Source organism: Schistocerca nitens, chromosome 1 (genome assembly GCF_023898315.1).
Source record: "Schistocerca nitens isolate TAMUIC-IGC-003100 chromosome 1, iqSchNite1.1, whole genome shotgun sequence".
In the NCBI taxonomy this organism is placed as follows: Eukaryota; Metazoa; Arthropoda; class Insecta; order Orthoptera; family Acrididae; genus Schistocerca; species Schistocerca nitens.
The window spans coordinates 960,154,038-960,177,808 of record NC_064614.1 but is presented as its reverse complement, the minus strand read 5'-3'; the positions used below and the strand labels follow the sequence as shown (position 1 = coordinate 960,177,808).

Here is a 23,771-nt window from a genome sequence, read left to right as displayed (position 1 = left end):
ATTTGGCAGATGATGGCATCCACAGATGTCATTCCAAAACGGTTAGAATTTGTTTTACTCAGTCAACAGTTTATGCAAATGTAGATGGACAACTTGTAATGTATTCTTTGCTCTGAAAAGAATGACAATAAAGGCTCCCACCTAACATTGTCTCATTACACTTGCTCAAATTTTGTTGTGATGTAAATCAGAGATTTCCTTTAAAAGATCACACAGGTGTACTGGAAAGAGATGGTTGCAACACATACCCACACACAAATAATAATGGAACAGTAAAAACTAAATAAAATGAGTTAACTGTCAATATAGTTACACTTTTCTTACTAGTTTAAAACAGGCAATCATTTAGCCAAAGAAATGGGGAAGACTAAAACAGTATCTACATCTCTCTATTTCATCCCCCCCCCCCCTTCCACTCCCTTGTATTAGAGTTTAATAGCCTACCATCATTCAGGTCACATACATGGTACGGCTATGGGCACCCGCATGGGACCATCCTATGCTAACCTATTCATGGGCCATCTAGATGAATCCTTCCTAAAAAACCCAGAATCCTAAACCTCTCACCTGGTTCAGATTCATTGATGACATCTTTGCTAGCTGGATTGAAGGTGAGGACACCTTATTCACATTCCTCCAGAACCTCAAAAACGTCTCCCCCATTTGCTTCACCTGGTACTACTCAACCCAACAGGCCACCTTCCGAGATGTTGACCTCCACCTCAGAGATGGCTACATCAGTACCTCCGTCCATATCAAACCTACTAACCACCAGCAATACCTCCACTTCGACAGCTGCCACCCATTCCATACCAAGAAGTCCCTTCCGTACAGCCTAGCCACCCATGATCGTCACATCTGCAGTGATGAGCAGTCCTTTTCTAAGTATACCGAGGATCTCACTGAAGCCTTCACTGACCGTAATTATCCTCCCATCCTTGTACAAAATCAAATCTCCCGTGCCTTATCTTTCTAGTCTCCCACCACCTCCCAAAGTCCCACAGTCCGGCCACAGAGGAGCATTCCCCTCGTAACTCAGTACCATCTAGGACTGGAGCAACTGAATTACATTCTCCGTCAGGGTTTCGAGTACCTCTCGTCGTGCCCTGAAATGAGAAATGTCATACCCACTATCCTTCCCACCCCTCCTACCATGGTATTTCACCACCCACTGAACCTACATAATATACTTGTCCATCCTTACACAACCCCTGCTCCCAATCCCTTACCTCGTGGCTCTTACCCCTGTAATAGACCTAGATGCAAGACCTGTCCCATGCATCCTCCTACCACCAACTACTCCAGTCCGGTCACCAACATCACATATCCCATCAAAGGCAGGGTTACCTGTGAAACCAGTCATGTGATTTACAAGCTAAGCTGCAACCACTGTGCTGCATTCTATGTAGGCATGACAACTGACAAGCTCTCTGTCCACATGAATGGCCACCGACAAACTGTGGTCAAAAAACAAGTGGACCACCCTGTTGCTGAACACACTGCCAAACATGATACCCCTCATCTCAATGACTGCTTCACAGCCTGTGCCATATGGATCCTTCCCCCCAACACCAGCTTTTCGGAATTGCACTGGTGGAAACTTTCCCTGCAATACATATTACATTCCCGTAACCATCCTGGCCTCAACCTTCTTTAGTCACTGTCCTCACCCATCCAGCTCGCTCCCTGTTCCCATTTCAGCACTACCCAGCTGTCCCTTCACCGCCACACCCTGTCTTTTAATTTCGTTTTATTTTTATTTCTCTCCTTTCCGCTGCTTACCCTCTCCCCCCTCTGCACCTTCTCTCCTGCCTTCCGTCTAAACTGCAACACTTCACTGTCCACCACTCCCACCATTCTATCCCTCCCCCTCCCCCCCCCCCCCTGCCTCCTCCTTACCCCCACCCAGTTGCCACTCCCATCATGCAGTGGTGCTGCTGCTCGGAGTGTAGTTTCAGCTATCTGAGACTGCAGAGGTGTGTGCAAGTTGTGTTTGCGTGAGTGTGTGTGTGCGTGTGTGTATGAGTGTGTATTGCTGACAAAGGCCTTAATGGCCGAAAGCTATGTGTGTGTGAATCTTTTTATTGTGCCTCTTGCGACTCGGCATCTTCGCTACATGGTGAGTAGCAACTTTCCTTCTCTGGTATTGTTATATTCCATCCTGGTTTTTCCATTGTTTGACTTAATGCACGTACTACTTATCATAGCAGAGTGTGTAGGGAGATGACGTAGAGAAGAATTTTTGAATTAAGCGAAACAGAGGCCTTGTCGTGATGGACAGGAAATAATGAGGTTTCACAGTATCTTGAATTTGATGGACTTGGCAGTGAACCCATAACTGGGTGAGATATTAGAGCTATTCCTCTTCTTTTTCACCAAAGTGCTGAAATGGTGGAAAGTTGTTCAGTGGCACTTGTTGGATCAGTCGGTTAGTCGGGTGGGCAGCTGACTCAGCTTGTGCAGCAAGCAATTGCTATACAGTAGACAGCAATGTGGTGGTTTGTTGGCTCTGAAACTGAAAAATTTGATAGGGGGATGGGGTGGAGGTGGTGGGGGTAGCCATTCAAACGCTAACAAATTACAGCAAAATGTGAAAAGATAAATCGAAAAGCAATGTACAAAGCCCCTGAAAAGAGAAACAGATTAATTCTGTAGCTCCCCTCCTGTAATACATGCAACAACAAGAACTAATGAGCAAATAGAATTTCTGTAATGACAGAGGCCCTGCAGCAACATAGAACACACGAAAAGCAAACAAAACATGTTGCTCAGACTTGTTGCCACTTGTTGTGGCTCTGCCCACCTGTAATGTTTTGTGGTTCCTGGCTGGATGTGGAGAGGGTGGTGTGTTAGGTGGGTGGCCAGTTTCCTCTCACTACAACGCAAAATTCACGCATGGTTAGAATCCACTTTATCACAGGAACCAACTGAGTACTTAACTTCAATTATGTCCAATCTGAAGTTTGGTGGTTAACAGTACTAATACTTGAATCTTGAATGTGTCCATATCACAGCTATACACAGTGACTAACTTTCCCTCACAGCTAGCTAAGGTGCGAGGTGATGACTATCACTGTGGAAGACAAGAGCACAGTGCGACATATTGACGTGCAATGTGAGTTGAGTCCCTATGCGACATACTAAGGTACTGAAGTGGAGAGTCTGAGTGATTGAGCTTGCTCAGTCGGCAGCAGCAGCCTTTATGCATGCAATCCAGGGGGAGTTATCGGCACTTAGACTGGGGGTTTGTCTTGGTCTTCTCTTGTCATAGGTGCACCTACTTCAGCACCTGATATACAATGTTTCCTAGTGCCAATTGGTGTGCTGGCAAAGGCATATGCCAGCACAACAAATAATCAAAGTATTTTCAAAAAAGCTGTGTTTTAAAAGTACAGTCTTCCTCCCAAGAGCAGAATCATTTCCTTTTCACACACAGCAGTGCCATGTAATGACAATTTTGTGTTATGTGATATTGATGTGCACTGTATTACATTTATTTCACCATGAATGAGAGCCTTCAGGGTTGTTTAACTAGTTTAATTATTTATCAGTTCATGGAAATGGCCACTATAGACTACATCTGTAACGTACACTAGTGGCCAATTACCACTAATGCTAATCTCTTCACACTGATAGTCATGGTAACTCCTTTTAGATTAATTTAGTGTATACATTAACAGAAAAGTAGCAGCTTTGATTAAAGACAGTGTTCATCCTCTTACAATATTCAGCTGCATTTTCAACTAATAATTCAAAGTATATGTGTATGTAACTTCACACAGAATATTGTCAACTCTCATTATACTGGAGAAATGAAAGCTTATTTAATGCAAGCATTGGTGTTAACCAAAACTTGCATCCCAGAGTACAAATATTCTGTTAAATTATAGTGGAAGTATCTTTTGCATTAATTTTGAGTATCAAAATCTGTCAAATTTCGTACCTTATGTCTGCCTGCAGTCTGTTATAGACATTTGCAGCAGGGTATAAAATTCCATTCTGAAGCATAAATGTGAATGCCTAGCCTGCGTGGAAATTATTTTTACTTCTAACATTATGGTTGTGAATTTCGCATTTCATCCTAAATTCACTTTTGTTGTTAACTGAAAATAACATTATGGAGTAAATGATGTGGCACTCAAGTGTAAGAATCCCAAGTTCTCTGATAAAGCTTCTGCAAGACGTTCAGTTAAATAATATTGTTACTGCATGCTTCTATAGAATGAATAGTATTTTGTACATTATCTGTGTTGCTGTAGAGTATTATGGAATAGGACAGTATTGGGTGGAAGTATTCAAAGTATGCTACGACTCCTGTTTACAAGTCAAAAAAATGAGAAGAATTTTTAAGTGCATAACAGGCAGAACAAAGCTTTCTAGTTAACTTAACCTCTTATTGGTGTCATGTCATTTTATTAGCCATGTGAACGTCTTGGAATTTCATGCTTAGAGTTTCATGTAATGTGTGTGTCTAGTGATATATGTTTCTGGAAGCTGCAGGTTATTTATCTGGAACTGTTGTAAGAACTGTTGTAAGATTGAAAGTTAAACTGCTTACTGTGTATCAGTTGTAAGCCTGTTCCATTATTTTGGCCTTTTATTGATGTGCTTGTATTACCTGCAAACATGACAGTCTTTGTAGAATTTTCCTGTTGCTGATTCAGAACAGGAGTGGGTCATATATCGAATGTGCAGGACTCCATATGTATGTTTCCATGCTGTGAATTTAGTTTGTTTCCTATGATTATATTTCTCTCGTAGCAATTTATTATCTACACAGTTAAGGCCAGATTCAGAAAATTCCAACAGTTTGAGACATTATATATCACTTTATCTTACAGAGAAGCCTTTACACTGCCTAAACTGCAACAGTTGTTGGAGTGGTTTAATGTTCCATTATAAACTACGTGCTCAAGTTGTCTTGAGAAGACTAGAAGAAGGCTGGCTGTTCACTCTCTGAAGTAACCTGATTTGCTCTTACACTTCTAAGTATATGTTACATACTACTGTTCAGGAAACACTTTGTGACAAGCTGAACACAAGATCCTTTGCGAAATAATAGGTCCTGTGATAACCGATTGACAAAATAGACTTTGTACAATTTTAAAAAACATGTATTGATGGCAAGGTAAGTGATTTTTTAATCTTGAATATCGCTCTGTGTTGCACAGAACTATAATTGCTTTTTATTTTTGGATATTTTTAAAGGATAAATACTATGTATGCTTAGGTACAGGACACGCACTTGTGAGGTACGGACACATGAGTGCAGAACACATTATTTACATTTGGTCATAATTCAGATCTTGTGAATTATTGGACAGAAATACTGGCCATTACTTATTTTCAGGAGAGAAAATGTGTAGTACTGCTGATAGACATGTGCAGTATAAACACATATACAAAGACACACTTTCTAGCTTTCAGAACTGGTACATGGTTGTTGTAATTAAACTTTTGCTACTTGAGACAGCCCCATGAAAATGAGTGATTGTAGGACAATGAAACTTTTTGGAAACATGTGGAAGAGAAATAATGAATAAATCATGGAAAGAAACACATTTTAATTTCCACATGAGAGGGCAACATTTGTTAATTGCATAGCTTGTTTACATTACAGATTACAAACATTGCTCAGTGTGATGACCATCTGTATCCGTCTCAGCCTGGAGCTGTACAAGAGAGAACATTTCACAATTGTTCACAGCTTTTATCGAACATTGGACCATGGAATGTTCAGCTGTCATGACACAGGTTATGCCCTGTTTGAAGATCACACATTGTGTCCAGCATTCTCAGCCATAGCAATAGTGACTTCTTCAACAGTTTGTGGTGGAATTGGCTATTGGCATCTCCGAGGAGCAATTCAGAAATCACCAGTTAATTTGAACTTCCGAATCACATTCTTCAACCCCGGTGCTGACAGAGGATTTCTGCGTATTCCTCTAATGCATCGATACTTCATAAGAGCAGCAGCACTATTCATGTTGTTCTGATGAAGTGGCTTTACAGCTAAAGCCCTGCTCACCTTGTTGAGACCCATGTTGACTGCAACTGTAATGCACACTGCTGATTGTGTTTCTACCCTATGTCTCCATAGAAGTAGTGGCACCTAATGACAATTCATGACACCAGCACTACTAACAACACAAATTGTGCAGAGTACAATCTAAACACCATTTTTATAAAGTTGGTTACCAGTACAGTAAATAGTTTCCCAGAAAGCTAGTAGTGAAAGTCCCCCCTGCGGGTTCGGGGATAAGAATAGGCCCGCGGTATTCCTGCCTGTCGTAAGAGGCGACTAAAAGGAGTCTCAAATGTTTCGGCCTTATGTGATGGTCCCCTCTCGGGTTTGACCTCCATCTTTCTAAATTCTTCCGAAGAGCGAGCCAATTGGGGAAGGACGCCTTACATGGTGCACTGTATCCGTCGTGCAACTAGACCTTTAGCCGGCTTTCTCATCGTTGCAATGGTGTCCCGCTCGTTTTCGATCTCTTGGGCGTTTACCACGCTGCCCTCTGCAGTGTTTCTTTTAACTGCGACGACGACCTTGGACAGTTTTGCACCTAAGATCCAGCACGGTAGCCAGCCCGTTGTGGTGGGGCCGCCATGTACCCTCTTGGTTGTAGCCCCCTGACAACACAGGGATCGCTCTACTGATGCCTGCGCCGTTAACTCCCCACATATGCCAAGGAGTAGATGCCCATCTCCTTGGGGCATCAGGACTTCCGGCAATGGCCGTCCTGCCAGGTGGCTATTGCTGCGGCTGGGTGGCGCCCGTGGGGAGGGCCCTTGGTCAGAGTAGGTGGCATCAGGGCGGATGACCCGCAATGAAGCGTGGTACATCTTCTATCGCTGGTGGGCCTCCACCAGCAGTCTCTAAGCGATCGAGGTCTAACCTCAACGGCAGGAAATACGAACCACGATCATTTCCCTCCCTGGCCACTCCATGGGAGGAACGTATGGCAAAAGAAGGCAGTGGCGAATATTCACCCCGGTTCCTTGTGTGTACGCGAGTTGATGGGGAATCGTTTATGTCAACCAAGCCCCAGTTTTTTGTGGAGCATTTAGAGGACAAGTTCGGGGAGGTGGAGGGCTTGTCCAAGATGCGCTCTGGTTCTGTGCTCATCCAAACGGCATCCTCTGCCCAGTCACGGAGGTTGCTCAATTGTGACAAGTTGGGGGATGTTTCAGTTAGCATCACGCCGCATAAGAGTCTCAACATGGTCCAGGGTATTATATTCCACAGGGATCTTCTTCTGCAGTCCGACGATGAATTACGCGCCAACCACGAACGACGAGGTGTTCACTTCGTCCGGCGCATCCATCGGGGTCCGAGGGATAATCAGGTAGCCACCGGTGCCTTCATCTTGGCCTTTGAGGGTGATGTATTACCCGAAAAGGTTAAGGTGATGGTTTACCGTTGTGATGTGAAGCCATATATCCCTCCTCCGATGCGGTGTTTTAAATGCTGGAAGTTCAGGCACATGTCATCTCGCTGTACTTCCAGCATCACGTGTCGGGATTGTGGATGTCCTTCGCATCCTGATACTCCATGTGCCCTGCCTCCTATCTGTGTTAACTGCGGAGAACACCATTCCCCCTGCTCGCCGGACTGTAGGATCTTCCAGAAAGAAAGGAAGATAATGGAATATAAGACTCTGGACCGCCTGAGCTACACCGAGGCAAGGCGGAAATATGAGCGGCTACATCCCGTGCCCATGACATCCTCCTATGCCGCTGCTGCAACAGCGATCCGATCCTCTCCGGTGTCGTCACGTACTGTTGCCTCTCAGCTATGTCACAATGAACCGGCCCCCTTGGTTGTGGGGGGAACTGCCCCCTCTGTTGCTCCATCTACTCCAGGAGCAACACCACCCCAACCATCGGGGACATTCGTCCCCCCTTCCCAGCCGGAGAAGCGTCGGGCTTCTTCGGCTACTCTAGCCAGAAAGGGGTCCCTTGGGGCCCTCCCTTCCCAGGCTTCGCCCAGTGTCAAAGCGGAAACCCGCAAAGGTTTGAAACAACAACCGGTCGCTGGTCATAGGGCTTCACGGTCGTCATCGGTCCCCGAGACTGACCCAGTGGGGCCCTCCCAGCCAGACCCTCCAAAGGCACAGCGTGCGAAGCAGTTGAAGAAAAAGGCTCCCAAGCATCCTGACATTGCGGTGGCACCTGTCCCACCGCAACCTTCAAACTCTGCGTCTGAGGACGAGGTGGAGATCCTGGCGTCTGCTGAAGACCTCGATCTCGCCAGTCCCTCCGACGCCATGGAAAGCACTGGCACAGGTGCTCACTTGGAGGCAGCAGGTGACCCAGCGGCGTAATCTGCCTTGCCCGTCCCGTCACGCCTTTCCCAGACATGACCAATACCATCCTCCAGTGGAACTGCAGCGGTTTCTTCCACCATCTAGCTGAGCTCCGCCATCTTCTCAGCCTTCACCCTTTCTTCTGCATTGTTCTCCAGGAAACTTGGTTTCCAGCAATCCGAACCCCCGCCCTCCGGGGCTATCGGGGTTATTATAAGAACCGAGCAGCTTATGAAAGGGTGTCTGGTGGCGTCTGCATATATGTCCTTCACACTCTGCACAGCGAGTCTGTCCCTCTCCAGACGCCTTTAGAGGCTGTCGCTGTACGCGTGTGGACGCCACAGGCTGTTACCGTCTGCAGTCTTTACATTCCACCGGATGGTGATGTCTCGCAGCATGTCCTGGCTGCACTGGTCGCCCAATTGCCGCCACCTTTCTTGCTATTGGGCGACTTCAACGCCCATAACCCTCTGTGGGGTGGGTCAGTGGCAACAGGTCGAGGCGCCATCGTTGAGCAATTACTGTCGCAGCTCGATCTCTCGCTGTTAAATGATGGTGCCTTCACACACTTCAGTGTGGCGCATGGCACCTACTCCGCCATTGACCTTTCACTCTGTAGCCATAGCCTCTTACCGTCTGTCCAATGGAGTGTGCATGACGACCTGTGTGGTAGTGACCACTTTCCGATATTTTTGTCACTACCACGGCGCCACTCTTCTGGGCGCCCTAGCAGATGGGCTATGAATAAGGCTGACTGGGACTTGTTCTCCTCCACTGCCGCTTTTGAGCCTCTCTCTACTGATGACATTGATGCGGTGGTTCAATCGGTCACCACCGGCATCGTTACAGCCGCCGAATCAGCCATTCCCCGTTCCTCTGGGTCCCCTCGGCGGCGGACTGTGCCTTGGTGGTCGCCTGAGATCGCTGAAGTGATTAAAGATCGCCGGCGGGCGCTCCAGCGTCACAAGCGACATCCCTCCATCGACCACCTTATCGCCTTCAAACGGCTGCGTGCGCGGGCCCGCCTCCTTATCCGCCAAGGCAAGAAGGAGTGCTGGGAGCGGTATGTATCCACCATTGGCCTCCATCTCACTCCATCGCAGGTCTGGGCCAAGATTCGACGCGTCTACGGCCATCGGACACCTGCCAGCGTCCCTGCACTCTCACTGAATGGAGCAGTTTGTACTGACTCCGACGTCATTGCAAATCGCTTAGCAGAGCATTTTGCTATGAGTTCCGCCTCTGCGAATTACCCCCAGGCCTTCCGCTCCATTAAAGAGCGGATGGAACGTCGGAGCCTTTCGTTTCGCACCAACCACCCAGAATCTTACAATGCTCCATTTAGTGGGTGGGAATTTCGCAGTGCCCTAGCTGCTTGCCCTGATACCGCTCCTGGGCCAGATGGCATCCACTGTCAGATGCTGAAACACCTTTCAGTGGACTGCCAGCGGCGCCTTCTCGATCTTTACAACCGTCTTTGGGTCGAGGGGGAGTTTCCGTCGCAATGGCGGGAAGGCATTGTCATCCCCGTTTTGAAGCCTGGAAAGAACCCTCTGGAGGTGGACAGCTACCGTCCCATTAGCCTCACCAACGTTCTTTGCAAGTTGCTTGAACGGATGGTGAGCCGGCGCTTGAATTGGTTACTGGAGTCTCGGGGCCTTCTGGCTCCGTCCCAGGGTGGGTTCCGTAAAGGCCGCTCCGCCACCGACAATCTGGTGAGCCTGGAGTCGGCCATCCGTACTGCCTTTGCCCGCCGTCAGCACCTGGTCGCTGTCTTTTTCGACATGCGGAAGGCGTACGATACGACATGGCGTCATCACATCCTTTCTACGCTTCATGGATGGGGTCTGCGGGGTCCTCTGCCGGTTTTTATCCGCAATTTTCTGTCGTATCGTACCTTCGGCGTGCAAGTCGCGGCCTCGTATAGTTCCTCCCACGTCCAGGAGAACGGTGTGCCACAGGGTTCTGTTTTAAATGTCTGTCTGTTTTTAATAGCCATTAACGGGCTTGCTGCGGCCGTGGGAACTTCTGTCTCCGCTTCCCTGTATGCTGACGACTTTTGCCTTTACTACAGCTCTACTGGCATTGCAGCTGTTGAACGTCAGCTACAGGGTGCTATCCGTAAGGCGCAGTCTTGGGCTGTGGCGCATGGGTTTCAGTTTTCGGCAGCCAAGACCTGCGTTATGCATTTCTGCCGGCGCCGAACAGTCCATCCTGAGCCGCGGCTTTATCTTGCCGACGAACTGCTTGCTGTGGTGGAGACCCACAGGTTTTTGGGGGTGGTTTTCGATGCCCGGTTGACTTGGCTGCCTCATATCCGGTAGCTCAAACAGGCGTGTTGGCGGCATCTCAATGCTCTGTGATGTTTGAGCCACACCCGCTGGGGCGCCGACCGCTCTACCCTTTTACGGCTCTACCAGGCGTTAATCCAGTCCCGCCTGGATTATGGGAGCCTGGCTTATGGCTCAGCATCCCCATCTGCGTTACGGGTGCTGGATCCAATTCTCCACAGCGGGATACGCCTTGCCACTGGTGCTTTCCGCACCAGCCCTGTGGACAGCGTACTAGTGGAGGCAGGTGTACCTCCACTGCGGTTCCGACGCCAACGTTTGCTGGCCGCTTATGCTGCCCATGTTCTAAGCTCGCCCGGGCATCCTAACTATCGTCTCCTGTTCCCACGATCGGTCGTCCATCTGCCAGAATGTCGGCCCCGCTCTGGTTGTACAATAGCGGTCCGCGTCAAAGAGCTTCTCTCTGGTCTTCAGGTTTTCACTGTTCCACCTCCTTTCCGGGCTACTTTGCATACACCCCCATGGTGTGTTCGTCGCCCTTGCCTTCGGCTCGACTTGGCACAGTGCCCGAAGGACTCAGTCCCTCCAGAGGCCTTCCGCCGCCGCTTTCATTCCCTCCTGGCCACGTATCAGGGCTCTGGAATTGTTTACACCGACGGCTCGATGGTTGCTGGTCGAGTCGGTTATGCGCTCACTCTAGGGGACCATTCCGAACAACGTTCCTTGCCGGCTGGCTGCAGCGTTTACACTGCGGAGCTGGTCGCCATCTTTCGAGCCCTAGAGTATATCCGCTCCTGCACAGGTGAGTCCTTCGTTATCTGTAGCGATTCCCTGAGCAGTTTACGAGCTCTCGACCAGTGTTTTCCTCGTTCCCGTCTGGTGATGGCTATCCATGAGTCCCTGCATACTCTTGCGCGTTGCGGCCGCTCTGCGGTCTTCGTGTGGACCCCAGGCCATGTTGGGATCCCCGGGAATGAGAATGTTGACCGTCTGGCGAAAGAGGCCACGAGGACGTCATCTCTTGATGTTGGCCTCCCAGAGACTGATTTGCGGGCAGTCTTCCGCCGCAAAATTTTGGCGCTATGGGCCGATGAATGGCGCGAACTGACGACGCGCAATAAACTCCGTGCTGTGAAGGAGACGACGGCTGTGTGGCGGTCATCCCTGCGAGCCACTCGCAGGGACTCAGTAGTTCTTTGCCGGCTCCGCATTGGCCACTCCCGGCTGACACACGGTTACTTACTGCGCCGGGAAGACCCTCCTCTATGTCGCTGTGGGGCGGCTTGGACGGTGGCCCACATTTTGATGGCCTGCCCCCTTTTAGCTGTGGTCAGGCAGACATTTAGGCTGCCTGATATGCTCCCTGCCCTTTTAACAGACGACTCCGCAATGGCTGACTTAGTTTTACGTTTTATTCGGGCAGGGGGCTTTTATCATTTAATCTGAGTGTTTCTATTTTCTGTTATTGTTTTGTGTTGATTCTGGCCTTTGGCCTATGCTTTTAAACTGATTTTTTAACGTGTTTCTAAGTGGTTGGCTTTTCCTTTTTTTATTTCTATGGTCGGCCAACCACCGTCACACTCTGTGTGGTTTTAGTTCGTTTTGTCTTGTCTTTGTCTCAGTTTCTCTTGTTTTGTATCGTCTGTGTTCTATTCTGTTCCTCGTTTTTATTCTCTGTGGGTGTTCTTTGTCTTTGGAAAAAGGGACCGATGACCGTAGCAGTCTGGTCCCTTTGATCCCCCAAACCAAACTAGTAGTGAAAGTTTAATTATTCTGTAGAACCTTCATGAGGGAGGAGAGAGGATTATCTTGAGTAGGTCTTTCTCATCCTGGGATCTGTGTGGCCTGCCCCTCCTTTTTAGTTTTCACCAAAATATCTTCCTCCCCTCTCTGGTGAAGGAGCTATTAGTTCTGAAAGTAAGCTGCAGTGTCCCTTTCACTTTTACGTGTGTCAGTCAGTGGTAACTATACATTTAATCTTCTGGGGGTTTATATTGGCCAGAAATTCTGTCTCATAATTTATTAGTTTGTCATAATTTGTTATTTCCTAAATTTAATTTCCCTTTGATACATTCGAACCTTGTCACTGTGCTTACTGAATAGACGAGTTTGTAGGATTTGGGTAACAAACATAATGTTAATGATGTGTAATGACTATCAGCATTACCGATTTACATACATAATATTTATCTATACACATTATATACCTGGATACAACTTAAACACTTGGCATCTCAGAACACACTGCCCATGGTCCAGAGATACTGCTTTTGCAGCAATGTTCTTGGGGACAGAAGTTCATAGAGGTTGTGTCCCCACAGGTTTTTTAATTATTGGCATAAATGTCAGTGAGATGCTCACCAGACAGATGCCTGTCTAACATTACAGCAATGAAGGCAGTTATATCATCCAGTGTTCTGTACCATCACCAGACACAACATTCCGTTGCACTCATTCAAGTTGGTGGTTTAGTTGAAACTATATTATACTTGTTTTACTGATGTTCAAGATTGATTCCTTTTGAAATAATTCCTCAAGCCATTTAAGATAAGAGAACCGTTCAGGGCCAGATTATTCACATTGTGCCTTGTCTTAAAACTGTTGTACCATTTTCATTGTTTGATATCTTGTCATTGTGCACTGTGGGTAGACTATTAACCCTTTCCAATCCACTGTCGGACTGCATCTGACATTACGATTTTCTGCTCCAGCTCCAATGTTGGACAATGTCTGACACATTTCCATTATTATGCTTTCTGTCTGCTCCATTGTTGGAACTTGCTAGGTGCATGGCAGAACTTAGTACGAAGATCCAACAACTCAAAGCCTATTATGGAAGTCAGTAGAAAAGATTGTAACAGTGAGAGAGTTTATGCTATGACAGCAGAAGTGGAATGTACTGCAATGAAGTTGTGGTATCTTCCGGTATTAGGTACAGGGATCATACCAATAATGGAGACAACACAGTGATATGACAATACTGCATTATTGATCATCATCTGCTGTATTAGACATCCACAAGGTACTATGTCTTTGGGGTTAACCCAGATTTTGCACTCAGCCACATGTGTTCTCTGTTCACAGGCATTAGTCATGTTGGTGTCCCCATAGAGCCCCTCTCCCTGCATAGTGCAGTGCACCAGGAGGAGCGGTGCTCAGTGGATGTTGTTGAGCAGTTGGGTTTGCACAGATGCTCTTGACCAGCTGTGCTGTGGCTTGCTGCTGATCAGGACCCAGCTGGAGCACTTATCAGTGTGATGACAGTAACCAACTCCACCATAGACCCCACCATAGCTTGCTGCAAAGCAGCACATGATTGGACTATTTCCTATCATAGGCTGGCCTGCAGTTATATCATCCAGTGTTCTGTACCATCACCAGACACAACATTCCGTTGCACTCATTCAAGTTGGTGGTTTAGTTGAAACTATATTATACTTGTTTTACTGATGTTCAAGATTGATTCCTTTTGAAATAATTCCTCAAGCCATTTAAGATAAGAGAACCGTTCAGGGCCAGATTATTCACATTGTGCCTTGTCTTAAAACTGTTGTACCATTTTCATTGTTTGATATCTTGTCATTGTGCACTGTGGGTAGACTATTAACCCTTTCCAATCCACTGTCGGACTGCATCTGACATTACGATTTTCTGCTCCAGCTCCAATGTTGGACAATGTCTGACACATTTCCATTATTATGCTTTCTGTCTGCTCCATTGTTGGAACTTGCTAGGTGCATGGCAGAACTTAGTACGAAGATCCAACAACTCAAAGCCTATTATGGAAGTCAGTAGAAAAGATTGTAACAGTGAGAGAGTTTATGCTATGACAGCAGAAGTGGAATGTACTGCAATGAAGTTGTGGTATCTTCCGGTATTAGGTACAGGGATCATACCAATAATGGAGACAACACAGTGATATGACAATACTGCATTATTGATCATCATCTGCTGTATTAGACATCCACAAGGTACTATGTCTTTGGGGTTAACCCAGATTTTGCACTCAGCCACATGTGTTCTCTGTTCACAGGCATTAGTCATGTTGGTGTCCCCATAGAGCCCCTCTCCCTGCATAGTGCAGTGCACCAGGAGGAGCGGTGCTCAGTGGATGTTGTTGAGCAGTTGGGTTTGCACAGATGCTCTTGACCAGCTGTGCTGTGGCTTGCTGCTGATCAGGACCCAGCTGGAGCACTTATCAGTGTGATGACAGTAACCAACTCCACCATAGACCCCACCATAGCTTGCTGCAAAGCAGCACATGATTGGACTATTTCCTATCATAGGCTGGCCTGCAGCACTTGTGCTGTATAGATGATGTGGTGCCAAATGTTGGGGAGATCACTGTGTCAGCTGTTCTACTATTCACAGTGCAGACTGTGGTGCAGACTGGGGCACTTGGGATGGTACATCAATAAGAGAATCTGAAACTGCCTGTGACATGGTGTGCAGTAACTGTCATTATGGTTCCCTCAGGGCTACAATAGTGAGTACACCATCTGCTGACAAATGTGAAGATGTAGCAATGTAATCAACATACGTAGGTAACCGATATGTGTGTGAACTGTTGAGCTACCAGACTGTTATCTATCACATGATTGTAATGGCAGGTGTCCATTATCAAATCATTCTCTACAAGCTTCACATGGATGTTCTCTGGATCAAAGTGTGTTATGTCGAGTTTGTTGTTCTGGCTGGACCAGTGGCAGCTTGGGTTGTGTGCAAAGTCTCTGAAGTGAAGTATGATGAAACTGTGGTTGCATTGGTGCTGTCGTGCAAAAGGTATAACTGGCGAAAGTACTGTGGAACACTTGTGGCATGTTTCCAAGTCTGGTAATTGTGTCTGGGTAGTGCATGGCCTGTTGCACTCCACTATACGTGGCAATTGTATTTTCTAATAGTGTTTATGATGCAAGTAATGCAGTTGGCATGGTATTCATGTTGTTGGTCATATTTAGTCCGACTTGTCCTACTGAATTGTGAACAGATATGAAATTCCAACAGTCCAGCAGTAGATTGCTTGATGGTTGGCCATTGTTTTGGTGTGCTGGAGCAGGTGCTGTTTTGAGAAGTAACATCTGCAGTTATTTTCAGCTCGTGTTCAAGCTTAGGTTCACAGTTGTTATGCTGATTACAGCGATGATGCACATCACTCACGCAATCCATGAGGTGTTGTCTCGATGAGCTGGTGATGTGGTGTAACCAAAGAAAGATGGCTGAATTGCTACTGTGTATTATCACACTACAGAATGAAATGCGATTGTCACAGGTCACTAATGTGATAACTTTCCCTATTACATGCAGAGATCATACCAATAATGGACAGGACATGTTGATACGACAGCACTACATTATTGCTCATCAACCAACATACAAGACATCAACACATTACAGGGTTCTAAACTAAACTAACTTCTCTGGAGTCCACCCAGATATTGCACACAGATTTGTGTGTTACCTGTGCAGAGGCATTATTCACGTTGGTATCATCACAAAGTTAACATGTTCTTCCATTTGTGCATTGTATTTTGTAATTCAGTATCTTCAAATCAGTCTTGCCAGGGAACTTCAGTGTATGTCATGTCTCTCAATAATACCCAGTAGTCCATTTGCTCCATTTTTGTAAGTGTGAGATGTTTGTGACTCTGAAGAATCTAATTTTTTTAGTTTAGCTGATATTTTTTGTGAGGTTGTTAAAACTAAAAATAATGTCAACTGTATAAAAATCCTTCATTTTTAATTCTCAGTTATAAAGTTTCGGAAAACACAGTCTGTATCAAAACAAGAATAATACAACTTAGTGTATTGTGTGGTGATCATCAGGAAAACCCTATCTGAAAATATAACTTGTGGATGCCATGGAGCATTTAACTTGGAGAATGGCGACTCCTTGTTTCTTCTGGTCATTTGGCAGACAAAAATCTGTGTTCATATGTGATTATAAGTAATGAACACAGATGAAATGTTTATGTTTGGACTGATATAGTCAGTAATCAAACCACAGAGACTTACTAATTGCCAGCCAGACTAAGAACACCAAATTACCTCATCTTTGTATGTTAACTTTTCTACATGTATGGTTAATGCTCAGTGCATTGTTTGCTGAGTGTTGATCCATCTTTGTGCAAGGGGTTACAACAATAAAACTGCCAGAAAAAGTATTTTTGGAAATGTAATCTGAAAAAAAAGGAGATACGTTTTTGCCCCTCTGTCAGTGGCTGTTTTCAAAATCTTTTGTAAAGATTTTCATGAACTAGGTAAGTTACTACATTATGTGTCAGATTTATAAACATTTTCAAAGCAGGTGTTGTTATGGCCTCCCTGTAAATATCCAAATATTCAAGTCAGTGACTTAGTAGGGGGAGTGAGTGTGCAATGAAGAATCTGGTGTTTTCTGTTCCTGCATCAGAATATATTGTACAAATCTATATTTTATAGAATATCAACCATACGGGTGCAATTATTTCACGACATGCATCAACATTTGCATCAGTAATGTACTATCCGCAATGAAGCTGAAAATCAAAATTTAGTGTGTTTTCTATAAATCACTTAATGCAAATGACAGGATGGCTCCTTTGAAAGGGCAGAACTGATCTCCTTCCCCATCCTCATCCTTCTGTTGTCCTCCAACTCTTGAAAACTGAGATTTTCAGCCCAGACAAAATAATAACTGCCAATGTTGTTTGATATATCCTATTTCTTTTGGAGGAACACATTGTTGTTGCTGTTAATGGACTTGTGAGGTTTTACATATGATGAGTGTTGAGATATAAAACATCATTCCATATAAATTTTGCGTTGAAATATTAATTAAAAATGTGTTTCAGAAAGAACATACTAGATGGAGCATTTATTCAGTTACATAATTTGTAATGAAATAGTATTTTGTTGTATAGTTGAGTGTTAGTCCAGTGGGGCTTGTGGTTAGAAAATAACACAACAGTTTTCTGGTGGTAGGAGCATGTCAGATGTTGAAGCAGATGTGAATAGATTCTTGTTTAGCACGTAACATTTTGATTGAATGTTGCCTCTCCTTTGTCCTGCATGTAGATGACTTAAGTATAAAGCATTTGTTTGTTCCCTTATTAACAATTAATTACCTGCATATTTGCTTTTGTGCTTTGGGCTTTTGTGTATGAGTAATTGTTAAGAAATATTTGTTGGCATTGTTGCTACACATTGGGTAACCTATTTATTGCCTACCAGGATTTCAAGATATTGGCAGCAAGGATGCCAGCAGTGGAAGTGTAACTTCAGAATATAGCAGCTAATACCTTTTGAACATCTAGTCCAGTCACCTTACTGCATTTCATGTGGTGTAAGCATGTCAGTGAATTGTATGTATTTGTCCATCTTCATGTAATAAACCATAGAACTTCATTTATGAAAGACTAAGTATTTAAGCAGAGGAGCTTTGGTTATTGGCATGAATCGTGCAGATAGTGCACAATTTTGTCACACTTATTAAAGCACTCTTGTTCTACAGATAGAATTCTTTGTTAAGCATTGGTTTGCATAACAAAATGAAACAGTTCAGATCTGCAGCAGTAGCTCTTAGCTACTTTTACGATGTGCTGCTGCAATAAATCAGTAACAGGTTCCCATTTACCTAGATCATTATGTCTGAAAAGTGTCTTAGCATATGACTGTCTAAAATATTGCTAACATCAAGTGAGATTGTAGGAGTGATTCATACTGCAATCAATATTTAACTATTAAATCTGTGGAATATATGCATCCTGCTGTTGCAGTCAGGCAAAGATATTCAGGCATCTCTAGGTTTTTAGCATCAGGACCTGCTGTACTCATGAGTTGACTTACTTGAAGTCTTGTATCCAAAATATTGTGGATAATGTGGATAAAAACCTTGGAAGAATATGTCATATCTTAAGACTGTTTTTAATTTTTGTTGGAATGTGATACCTGATGTAATTTACAATGAGATGACAAAAATGTGCACTTGAATGGCCTCTGTGATTCTAATGGTGTGCTGTTTATTATTATAATTGAATTTGCATAACATATTAGATATGTGTCTTTGCAAATGCATTCTCTTTTATGTGGCTGTTCATAGACTTCTAGAATGAAACTCATTGCTAACTGTTGTTTGACATCCTTCCACAATAACAAAAGTATCAACCCAAACATTTATTTGCACACGATTTCTTTCACAAAGTATAATTTTACTAGCCATTATTTGACCTTAAATGAACTCATTCAGAAAGTAATTAGAGAACCAATAGTGTTACATGGAATCGGTATCCATTATTATAAGATTTGTATAAATGATTTTTGTGGACCTCACATAACAATCTTGAGAAAATAATTCAACTTGCTGCTTTTGTAGTAATTAAGTTCCACAGGTAAATGAGATTTTTCATATGAGCCAGCCAATACAGCTTTGAGAACTATGCCAGTTCCAGCTATTGATTTTGCATTTTCTTGCTCTATTCCTTGATGCCTGTGAACAAACAATGGACAGACTGCAAAGAAAAGAGATTCTGAGAATTGGAATGTACTTCTCCTGACACATTAAGGATGCTGAATTTAAAAGAGACAACTATATGCATGACTTGACTTGCCTTGAACAGTCTAATAATTTTTAATAGTATTGTTAATTATTGCTTCATGCAAGTACATGATCCTTGATGTTGTATTGCTGCTTCTAACACATGTATATTGATGCTCTATGATATAAAGTCTCTGTTGTACAGCTGGGGGAATGTTATATACTGATTGGTTAATTAAGCTGCTTATTTTAGAAACACCGACCTGCTAATTTTCAGGGATAGTTTGCTTGTGGTTCTTCCCCATATCTGATTTATATTTCTCATTGATTTTCAACAGTGCTGATTAATTTGAGTCAGTGGTATTTTGATGTCATAATCAGTGTATCAGGAGATTGATGTGAGCATGAAGCCTGATAAGTGTATTTTTTATTACATATTCAGAAAAAAGTTTTTACACACACACACACACACACACACACACACACACACACACACACACGGATGAATGCATATATATGAGCAAATTAGTTATACACATCTAACTAGTAGCCTGCCCTGTAGCACTCATTTTGCTGTTATGGTGGTTAGGGGACTTCTGGTGTTGACTCTGTGAGACAGCAAAAGCACTGGGTAATTTCTCAGATTTGTTCAAAAAGACTGACCTTTACATAGATAGAGTATTTCTCAAATGATTCTAACACAATTTTGGAACAATAAAGTGATGCCTTGTTTTGGTGGTGGTGCTACAGACAATCAAACAGGTACAGGTGGTTGGACAACAGGCTACTATGTCAGTCACTAGTGAGAGACAATGGCAGACATAACAGTGTCCCCATTTGATCTCATTTAAACAACTGTTACCTGAGTCTATTACCACTACCTGCCAGAATTGTACCCTGTTGGTAAGTAGTATGCATCACCTCATGTAGTTTTTGAAGTGCTTGTACCCTGTTGTTGGCATGTTCCAATGTGTACAATGACTCATCAATTCAGGTGAATTTTTGAATTCTTTGGAGCCCAACTTCAATGCTCCTATACCAATGCCATTTTTTTTAAATACCTGTGAGATGAGATGAAATGAGAAGAGTTGCACATGTTGAGTCTTGGAGTAATTATGCCATAGTAAGCAGGTGATTTTGGATGGTTTGGGTGCTTAACTGTTACTGTTATTCAGTGTTGCTGTATCAATGAAAATAATTAATTTTTGAAGCCACAATATAATATGGATAGTTAAGAAAAATCTGCATAGCAAGTGGCAGGAGGAGGAAACACACTTAAAAGATACGGAAATGCTCAAGCTTTTGGAGCCAGTGATACCTTCTTCTGGCAGAAAGGTTGAAGGGAAAGGAAGGGGGATGAAGGAAAATGACAGATGAGGTTTAGGAAATGGTGAGAACTGTGGAAAAGAACCCTGACTTGGATAGGATGAGAAGGAAGAGTCTTTCTTACCCATCCTGTTCACTAAATCTCCCATGACCCAGGATTCTGTGGACTTTTCTGTAACTGTAACCAAAAACTTGTGCAATTCCATTTACTTTATGTGTGTTATCTCCTGCTGCTGCTTGGTGCCTAGATTTCTTTTATCTATGCATGTTTCATTATTCATTGTTGGATTGATTTGTGATTTCTTGCACTGTGGCCTCTTTGTCAGCTGTCACAATTCACTAAAGTCAACAGTACTCTGTCAACAACACATTGTTGACCATGGCAGTTGTCTTTAGTGCCATTGGCTTGCCCTGAACCAATATCTCACAGAAGCATATGAAAAGCCCAGGTCATGCGTGACATTGAAGAATTTCGAATGCATTGGGCATTCACAATGTGATCATAATCAAATGAGCTCAAATTTTGCATCTTACCCTTGCATCCTCAACTTTAGTGTTGTTGGCCAGTACAAGGTCTGATGACATCCCATTCACATGACGTGGTGCATTATTCCTTGAACCACAGTGACAGGATCTCTCTAATGCAGCAACTATCTGTAATTGAATTGCTCATAAGTGCAATTCTGTGTTTGTCATTTCTATTCTGTCCTTTGTTTTAATGTCTTTTGTTTTCTTTGATATATATGGTTCTTCTGTTTGCACATATTAATATTTAAATGCATTATGTGTTATAAAGCCAATATTCAGTGATGTATATAATCAGAGCACAACTGCAGTTATGCTAGTGCCAGGTAGTAGAGATTAGCCAGGATGTTACATCAAGGATATTCTTTATTGGGATGGTTGCTTAGCAAAACAGCCTTCTCCAGAAGTGGAAAGAATGTTCTTTCTCTTTTGAAAAGAGAAGGGAATCACTTTGCACCTGATCTTGAGTGTAAGTAGGTTGCTTAAATTTATGAAATTGGAGTTCCTGAATTTATTTTAACCATTCAGTCTGCACTATTGATGATGTGATGGTACAAGATCGTATGTGTGACTGCCTTTGGACACCCCCTAGATTCATTTGAAAATGTTGAAAAGTTGGACCAGGATGGTTCTTTGAATAAATCATTGACATATAGAAAGTGGAGGAAAGAAATCAATTTCCCAGTAAATATGAGAATCACTTTAAAGTTTCAAGAACGACATGGAATTCTGTTCATAAATGCTCAATAATGGTGGTTCCAGCACGCCAAAATTGATATGAGTATTGCAAATGATGACCAAAAATACTTGTACTCACTGGACTTATTGTTGAAGAGGCTGCATTGTGCCCAGATGCCTCACAATAATGTTCAGCCAGCAAATAAGAACAGACCAAGTAATGTGTCCAAAAGAGCAATATTCACATTATTCATTAAAAGTGAACACGTGACCACAATCAGATTTGAAGCAGGTAAGATACAATAACTGCTGATTCGTATGATGAGGTTTTTTTTTCCTTTCAAAAGAATGCAGAACAAGTAGGCAATTGACAAGTCTGTATATAATCTTGTTCCATCGCAATGATATGGACCTTCACAAAGTAGATAAAACTTCAGGGGACAAACACACCAATGCCAGCATTACAACTTCAATCTTATCATATGTTCATTCTTTTTCTTCTTCAAAGCAGAAGAAGCCATATTGGGTATTGTTTGCAATAGTCGGAAGTCTCTCTCTCTCTCTCTCTCACTCACCCCCACTCACACACCCCCACACTCACACATCCACACCCCCACACTCACACATCCACACACCCACACACACACACTCACACTCCCACACTCCCACACACTCCCACTCACACACACTTACACACACACACACACACACACACACACACACACACACACTCACACACACACACACACACGAAATGTTCCTAAACAACCTTACCAAGGATACATATAGTGGAGTCTTCTCTAAGTGATTTGAGATTGCTATAATAAATGGCAGAAGTGCATGTTTGGTAAAACAGGAATTTGAATTTACTTTCCCGAGATTTTCATGGTGACTGTTGTAAAGAGATATGGTATGTACACATTATACACAGGAGTAAAAATTTGTTGATTTGTCAAAAATGTTTCTCACTTTCTAATGCGAAGAAGAAGTAGATCATGCCAGAATTGATAGAGAACTCAGTAAGATGATCAGTCATACAATGAACAGATGACATTATAGTTGGTGAGATTCAAAATAATGAAATTTTAAAATCATCCATATACACTTTCCAAGGTAATTCAAGTGAAAGTGGTGCTCACAGTAAATTTGCCACTGTGAACACTACATTGATGACAGCAATAAAGTGAGTTTTCCAAGTAAATTTTATGCATTACTTTGTACTATGTTTTCTTGCTCTTATTGCCAAATAGCAGTTACTTTACTGTAAGAAAGGTAACTGACAAATTAGCCTAAGTGTTGTCAGGCATCCAGTTTCATGTCGTAATATAAATCATACCTAATCTTATCTCACTTGTAGTCTCTCCACAATTATATTTCTGCAGCTGATTGCTTGTCCCCACTGTTAATCTTCTACACAAATTTCTAGTTAATAATTTCCATAGATTAGTCCACACTACCCCATGCAACTAATTATCTCTTGTTATAATTTTTCTGTACAACAACTGTGATCCCACAACTTTTGTGATCCCTTTGTTGTCAAAGATAATATTCATTAATTTATTACCAATCAGTTTTATCATTTTAGCCCATCTTTAGTTTCTTTATTGTACCAATAAACTTTAGAAACTACTGCCAAGTTACTTCAGTCACAATTTTCACCCACTCCTTTTACTCCAAATCATATTGGTACCCTAACACACTCAGTAGCTCAGTGTGACTTATCTTTATTTGTTCTGTTATGAAGTTTTCATAATTTATGTTTCAGTGTTACGGTACATGGATTTAAGGCAAGTTATCTCAGGTCATTCACTAATTTGTGTTATTTATATGCTTTCTCCTAGTTACAAATGGCAGAAAGATGCAGCAATGAGAGTCAGAAGATTGTTCAGAAGTCAAACATCTAAAACAATTTGGTAGGCTCATGTCTGTATAGCATTTTAATTCTGTGTGTCAATTGAAAGGTGCATAAAGCAGAGAGATTTTGAAACAATAACACAGTTATAACAGCAAGACACAATCAGAAAGCACCCACAAACTGGGTAAATGAACTGTTGAAAGTGGCTTTAGTTCAGAAATAGTTGGGTTATCTAATAGTAGTACACTACACACAAATGTCTGCATATTTTGCAT

The 23,771-nt window shown here is 43.3% G+C and overlaps 1 protein-coding gene across 1 annotated transcript in view; it reads left to right on the top strand.

The window, feature by feature from the left end:
- The window catches only part of LOC126194808 (FGGY carbohydrate kinase domain-containing protein), a 134,565-nt gene that overhangs the window by 72,972 nt on the left and 37,822 nt on the right, over nucleotides 1-23,771 (top strand). The gene's annotated exons all lie outside the window — the stretch shown is intronic.